Source organism: Physeter macrocephalus, unplaced genomic scaffold (genome assembly GCF_002837175.3).
Source record: "Physeter macrocephalus isolate SW-GA unplaced genomic scaffold, ASM283717v5 random_1274, whole genome shotgun sequence".
Lineage (NCBI taxonomy): Eukaryota > Metazoa > Chordata > Mammalia > Artiodactyla > Physeteridae > Physeter > Physeter macrocephalus.
In genome coordinates this window covers 6,859-14,405 of record NW_021146372.1, presented here as the reverse complement: position 1 = coordinate 14,405, position 7,547 = coordinate 6,859, and the positions used below count along the sequence as shown (strand labels likewise).

Below are 7,547 nucleotides of genomic sequence, written 5' to 3'. Positions count from 1 at the left end.
CATGTGTGTGGCCAAGATCAGAAATATCTGTCCACGAGCTGTGCTGGGGAGGGTGTGCGTGACAGGCCCTCCCATATGCGCTGTCATCTGTGAGCAGTGCCCTGTCCTGGTGAGTGGTCTCAGAACTGCCACGAAAAAGTAAAATGCCTATGCCCTTTGACCCAGGGCTCACTCATCTAGCAATGAGCACCCAGGCGATGGGGCAGAGCACTCCCTGCCCCACTGTCCACACAGGCAGAAGCCAACCACAGGGCAAGAAATACGGTCCACCGTTCTAAGAGCTGGACCCCAGAGCGGTTAAAGAAACGAGGCGAGTGATACAGAGCTGTCTCCAAAGAAGCAGTGACGTTCAATCTCTCTAAGACACGGTGTTCCGTGAAAGGAGCCGAGGGGCAGAACGGTACGGGCGGAAGAGACCCCCACACACGCACCCTGTGTTTTGCACGAAACACCTCGAGAGAGGGGGGAGGGGCAGTATAGGGGTAGGGGATTATTTTTAAGAAAGGTTATTATGGGATTCTATAAAATCGTATGTGTGAAACTTGTGAAAGCTGTAAAGCACTACAGAATTTCAAGAATCTTTCATTCAATTAAAAAAAAAAAAGTTAAAAAGGAAAAAAAAAAAAACACCTCCAGAGAAAGAGACTGCCAACAGCACACGTCCCTGAGTGACCGGAACTCAAGAACAAGAAGGAAACGGACTGACTCTTCACTGTGTATTTTGAATCCTCTGGGTTTTATGTTAACATATGCACGTATTTAATATTCAAAAAGATAAAACAATAAAGGTTAGTGAATAACAGCATCGTGACTGCTCATGGAGACTCTGGGCATTTTCAGGAAACCCAGCGCAAACTCCTCTTGAATCTCAGAACTTAAAAAAATGAAAGTATTATCTGGCATTAACGTAATTTTCTCAGGCTCCTCATCCATAAAATAGGTGAGGACAGCAGCCCCGCCCCCCAAGGGGCTCTAAGAGTCCCACAGGCCGGGTGTGAAGGGAGATGCTGGGAGGCACCAGGCAGGGTAGCCCCTCCTTAGCCGTGCCCGCCGGCCCCCCACACGCCTCACACCCAGGCAGGAGGAGCAGTTATAGCATCCCTCCCGGACTTCAGGGTCACTCAAAAACTGCCCAGGCCGGGGACGCTCGATCTGCAAATGCCAAAGATCTGGGAATAAAAAGGCATTCGTGGGCGGAAGCCCGCTCCCCCCTCACCAAGGACAGCAACCACCGTCCACAGAGCTCCAGGCACAGTATGCATCTGCACACTGACATTTTTAAGGCTCATAACCCTGAGCTAACACTGTCATTATCCTCACTTTAAAGATGAGGACACTGAGGCACATGCCCAGGGTCACATGGGTGGCCCGTTGTAGACCCAGGCCTGGGACCCAGGCAGGCTCGCCAACAGACAGCAGCGCCCAGATGGCCGTCTTCTCCCGTGCGAAGCCCAGTTTGCTCCCTCGGAGGCTGTTGGAAAGTGTTTACTTGCAAGGCTGGGTATGGACGGTCCCGGTGCACAGCTGCAAAGAAAACCTAAGTCAGCACCTCTTCCTACCTCCACGCCCCCAAAACGGTGCCAGATCCAGACACTAAGACAAACAGAAAAATACCCACTCACAGACCGGCAGCACTTAATCTAGGAAAAGATTCTCCTTCCTCCCCACTATGAATCTCCCCAAAGAATCCCAGCACAGAATAATGTTAAACCATCCCAGCAAAAACGAACCTTCTGGATTGCTTCATTTCAAGAAAGGAATGGGGACTTCCCTGGCAGCCCAATGGTTAAGACTCTGCATTTCCACTGCAGGGGGTGCGGGTTCGATCCCTGGTCGGGGAACTAATATCCCACATGCCGTGCAGCAAAAAAATAAAAAGTAAAAAAAATAAAAATAAAGACAGGAATGTAGGCCCTGAGGGGCCCTGAGGGAAAGGGACGGCCTGGGGGTACCCTGGAGGCCACGGTACTGTTAACACCAAACTCCCAGCTCCCTCCTTCTGGAGCCTCCAAGAGCCCAGGCCTAAGCTGGGCAAAGAACTTCTTAATAAACAAGGCAGCCACATCCTCAGGTGTAGAGACCTGGGGTCTGGGCTCAGGGAAGCCCTCAACTCCGAATGCAAGTCCCTCATATGCCCCAAGCCTCAGTTTCCCCATTCTGCCACCCTGAACTACAGGGAGGATGATGTGAGATGAGGTTCCAGGAAGGATGATGTGAGATGAGGTTCCAGCATTAAAGTCAGGTAACACGACAGTAAAGACAGAGGTTCACCCACGTTCTACACCAAAATGCTTCCTGATGTCCTGTGCCTTTCCACCACCTCCTGCAACACAAGTTCAGCCGCAGGAAAGAGGAGTGGGGTGGGGGGTGAGGCGTTGGAGGGCTGACACAGAAAACACGGACAAAGGGAACCAGGTCAGCCAGCCTTTCCACACACGGCACTGTGGAGAACTAAGAAAATTAAAAATTAAGGGCTTCCCTGGTGGCGCAGTGGTTGAGAATCCACCTGCCGATGCAGGAGACGCGGGTTTGTGCCCCGGTCCGGGAAGATCCCACATGCCGCGGAGCGGCTGGGCCCGTGAGCCATGGCCGCTGGGCCTGCGCGTCTGGAGCCTGTGCTCCGCAACGGGAGAGGCCACAACAGTGAGAGGCCCGCGTACCGCAAAAAATAAAAATAAAAAATAAAAAAAATCACCCAACATGCACTTCCCTGGTGGCGCAGTGGTTAAGAACCTGCCTGCCAATGCAGGGGACGTGGGTTCGAGCCCTGGTCTGGGAAGATCCCATATGCCGCGGAGCAGCTAAGCCCATGCGCCACAACTGCTGAGCTCACGTGCCACAACTACTGAAGCCCGCGGGCCTAGAGCCCCTGCTCCACAACAAGAGAAAGCCGCCGCAATGAGAAGCCTGTGAACAGCAACCAAGAGTAGCCCCCGATGGCCGCAACTTGAGAAAGCCCATGCATAGCAACGAAGACCCAACGCAGCCAAAAAAAAAATAAATTACCAGACATTTCCAACTAACACCTTTACTTCTCTGCTCCCCGCCTGAAGTTCCTTCTGGACTTCTCAAAAAGGCACAAAGGGACGTGTGAGAGAGCTGCGAGGGTGCTCTAGTGTGAGGAGACACGGAAGGCAGGTAGGAGGGTAAGAGAACACCAGAGCCGTCCCCGTGGAGAAGGGAAGACACGCAGGAGAGGGGCGGGAACAAACAGTGCCACGAAAAACAAGCTGAGTCAAGGCCCATCTGTCGAGGAGCCAGAAAGCCCGTCCCATCGAGGTGCACCAGGGTCCGAAAGGTTGGCCCTCACGCCTGCTAAGGTGTCCCAGCGGGACCTGCTCCAACGGCCCACGGATGCCTGCAGCGGGTGATGCCCCTCAGAGAGCAGACATTACACCTGCTGAGGCCTCAGCTCAGCCTTGCAAGGAAGTGTCCCCAAGACAAAACGGCAGCAGCTGGACCCCGTGAAGATAATGAGGGGGTCCGCCCAACTGTCGGAGATGCCCAAGGAGAAAGGACTTGCTTTCCGTGTGGGTCTCAAGATGCCCAGGTTGGACCCATTCTAGAAATTGAACAAAAGGAACAAAAGTATGGAGGCTGCTCCGTCTCATGCCATATCCCCGTCTGTAAAACAAAGGGGCTAGGGGGACTTCCCTGGCGGTCCAGTGGTTAAGACTCGGCGCTTCCATTGCAGGGGGCACGGGTTTGATCCCTGATTGGGGAACTAAGATCCCGCAAGCCGGGCGGTGCGGCCAAAAAAACAGGGGCGTGGGAGCGGTGGGGGTCAGGGCGGGGGGGCTGGTGAGATGATCTCCCACGCCCCTTCCTGCTCTAAGATTTTTACAAGGCCTGACTGACGTTCGACTAAACAAACAACTCATCCCGATCCACTCAGGTCATCCTCTCTGCCACTGACACGGCCCCAAACATTCGGAGCAGAGCCTCAAGCCATTTTCAAACATCTCTGGACTTCTTAACTATGGAACTCACGGACAATTCATCACCCATCCAAATGGGAGCGCTGCACCCCCGGACTGTGAAAGTCAAAAACATGACAATGTCCATCTACACCCCCTTCTCGGCCACTGAAACTGCACCAGCATTCACATCAAAGAGCAGCAAAGGACTGGCCACTCTCTCGAGGGTGGGAGTGTTTTGCACCCAGTACAAAAACGCGGCCACCAGGGGACGCTGCCCTGAAAGTAATAAAGGAGAGAAGAAACAAAAATTCTTTTTGGTGTTTTCTTTTCCTTCCTAAGCTTAAGTGACAAAATATCTAAAGCACCCCTGATGAAAACACAAAGTGGGTTTCCTGAGGTTCTAGAATGACCCAGATGTTTCCCTTCCTCTCTTTGAAGCCCATTTGGCCAGAAGAACGCAACTAGACTTTGAACACAATAACCCCTTCAGAGAAATCAACACTCTGTGCTAGATTTCCCCCAGAACGGGTGACATCACGGCTTGCCCTGAAGCCCCCTCTTTAAAGACAGAGGGTCCACGGGGAGGGAAAGCCAATCCGCAAGTCCAGCCTGAGGACCCAGCCACAAGTCTCGGCTGGAACTGTTTTGCGAGAGCCTCCTAATTACCAAGCAAAACATACCAACCAGATGACAAGCCTCATGCTTTAGCTGCAGACACAGGATGACACAAATACAGAGAGACCTCAGGAAAAAGGGTGCAAGGTATCAGTGGGGATTTCCCAAGTCTTAGATGACTGCAGGGGGAGCTCGGGCACCTAACACCAGCACCAGACTTCGAGAACACATCAAATGGGCTTCTCCACATTTCTTCAGTGTCTAGGGCACATTTTCCACAAGTGTGCGTATCTGCGGTGCAATGTTCAAGTGTCCCTTTTTAACGCTGCAAAAGTCTTCAGACCCACTTTCAAAGCTCTGGCTGCAAGTTCCTCCTGGTTTCCTTGTGAATTCCCCGGCCACTCGGCATGCCCTACTGACCATGAAAAGCTTGCTTTCTCCTGGGGAAGCCAGTATGAGAGAAGGCAGCCAACTCCATCCCCAGACCCAAGGGATGCAGAGCCAGGAGCTGTTTTATACAAGGTGCGCCCCTCTGGCTGTGGGGAGAAGAGCTCCTGGGGGGCTGGAACAAGGCAAAGGAGCAACAGGCCCGGGGGACAGGCATGAGGGGCACAGAGGTACTGCCAGGCCAGCCTGCGCGGGCCAGCTCAGACTGGCCACTTGCTCCGCACACCAGGAGATAAGGAAGCCCAATTGTTCAATTCATCATTACGTTTGGTGACCCAACAGGGACAAAAATGCAAGTGGGACCCATTTTCCAGAATCAAATCTACCAAGTGGAGACACTGCATAACAAAAGGGTTTTCCACTTAGAGTTTGCAAAAGGCTTGAGGAGCTTGATTCTCTCAGGCTTTCACTGAGAACAGGATTTAACTAACAGCTTCTCAGAGGCAAAGCCACCGTGGTGGAACAAGGTGAGGCATACCTGACCCAAGACTGGATGCATCTGTAATGGACTAAGAATGCGATCCTATTAAAACACCCGGAGTCTCCCCCACTGAGGACCAGCATGGGGAGGTGGGGCAGGGAGGGGGGGTGGAGCCCAGAGGGACGAAAGCCATTCTACACCGCAAGCGTCTACCCAGCACCTCCTCTGCACCAGCCACTCCCTAGCTGTGGGACCCCGGGCCAGGTACCCCATCTCTCTGCGGATGGATTCCCCTTCTTAGACACGTGGCCCTGAATCACCAACCCAGCCAATTCCCAAGGCTGGTGCGAGGCTCTAATGAGACAGCAAATCACATACATGCCAAGTACTGCTACTCGCTTCAAAAAGGCTTAATCCAGTGACGTGCAATGACAGCTTCTTGCAAAGAGAGCTGCACCGGCAGGGCACACAGTAGGTGGTCCGCAAACATACAAACATTGGTGCCCTTCTCCATGAAGGGAAGCGGACGAAGGAAGAAAAACACTCCAGTCCAAAAGTAACCTCCAGCCTCAGGCAGACAGCGTGGATCCCCCGATTTCCCAGGTCCCTCTGCCACCTTTAGCAGCGCCCCCACCGTGCCCTGGGGAGCCAGGGGTCTCCCCACCCGGGGTCCCAGTGCACCTGAGAGCCCTAGTCCGTGCCACACCGCCCATACTGGCCACTGCTTCTCTCGAACACAGCCAGCGGCCACCACCGCCACCTGGCTACTCGGACTCAGTGTCCCCGCGCACCGCTCCTTTCCGTTTCGCTCTAACCTCCCAAAACAGCCGCTGAGGCTGAACTGGGCTCAGGCCGGGGGTCCCCGGACGCCGGAGCCCCGTCCCTCCATACCTGCACAGCTCGGCGAAGGCCTGGAAATTCAGCTTCTTGATTTTCTTCTCGCTCAGCCAGTAGCCAACTCTCTTCCCTTTCAGAAAGGTCTGCATCTTCCTTTTCGGGCGGGGAGCTGGGGTCCGGAGGAAATCGCCCACAGGCCGAGTCTGGCGGCCCGGCGCGCGCCGCGAGCTTGCGGGCACCTCCTCCCGGCGGCGGGGACGCGGAACGGGGCTCCGGGCGCGCAGTCCTGCCGGGAGGGGCGGGCCGGGGCGGGGCGGGCGCCCAGGCGGAGGGAGCGGCGCTCAGCGCGGCATTCCACTGGCTGCCGCCGCGTCGGGGCCGCCCGCGCCGCCGCCGCCCACGCCCCCGCCGCCCGCCGGGCTCCCGGCGCGCAAGTTCGCGAGCGCCAGGCCGGGCCGGGGAGGAGAGGAGGGAGGCCCTCCCTCGCCGGCGCCGCCCAGCCCACCGCCCTCCCGGCGCTCGGGACCGAGCAATACGCCCTCCAGCGGCGGCCACGGCGGATCGCCCCCGCGCTCGGGCTGCGCGCCGCCCCCGAGTTCCTCCTCCTCGCCCTCCCTCTGGCTCTCGCCCGCGGTCCCCACTCCGAGTCCCCGGAGGCGCGTTCGGCCGATCCGACCCGGGCGCGTGCCCTTCCCGGCGCGCTCGGACCCCGGCGTGGCGCACGCGGCCGCCCGCTCCCCCCGCCCAGCCGTCCTCACCCGCCGCCGCCGCCGCCACTTCCTCCTCGTCCCCGTCCTTGGCCTAGCCCGCAGCCCGCCGCCGCGCTGACCCGGCCGGGCGGCCCGCTGGACCCCGCCGGGGCGGAGGAAGCGCGGCCGCGCCGGCCGCTAGGGGGCAGCACCGCCCGCCGCCTCTTAAAGGCGCCGCGCCTTCCCCCGCATAGTCGTTTGGTGCGTGTTTGTGTCGAGGCTCTGGCTGTTGAGCTTGGGGACTGAGGGCGCGGGACTGAATTTAGGGCAGCCCTTGCCAAGTGCTTTTACTTTTTAAAGGAGCGAGAGGAGTCGTGGTGTGGGCATTTTCTGCTTGTCCTTTGGGAGTGATCGAGCCACTGAGTTTCATTCATCAAAAGCATCTCTGTACCCCCAGCGCTATTCAGTCCCACCACCTACTGCAGAGGGCGTGGGAGGAGGGGGGCGGGGGGGGCGCGGCGGATGCAGGCACTAAATGAGATCATCTGTCTTCCCCGGAGGAGACAGACCCAGGCCCAGGATGGGGGCCCCTAGGGTGGGGACATGAACACCCAGGGG

At 56.9% G+C, this 7,547-nt stretch overlaps 1 long non-coding RNA gene across 1 annotated transcript; it reads right to left on the bottom strand.

Moving 5' to 3' along the window:
• Positions 1–736: 736 nt before the first annotated feature.
• Positions 737–7,088, bottom strand: LOC114485333 (uncharacterized). Its single transcript, XR_003678808.2, has 3 exons — positions 6,999–7,088; positions 6,295–6,526; positions 737–1,524 (listed from the first exon to the last, which is right to left on the bottom strand). It is a non-coding gene; the product is annotated as an uncharacterized lncRNA (long non-coding RNA).
• Positions 7,089–7,547: the final 459 nt, after the last annotated feature.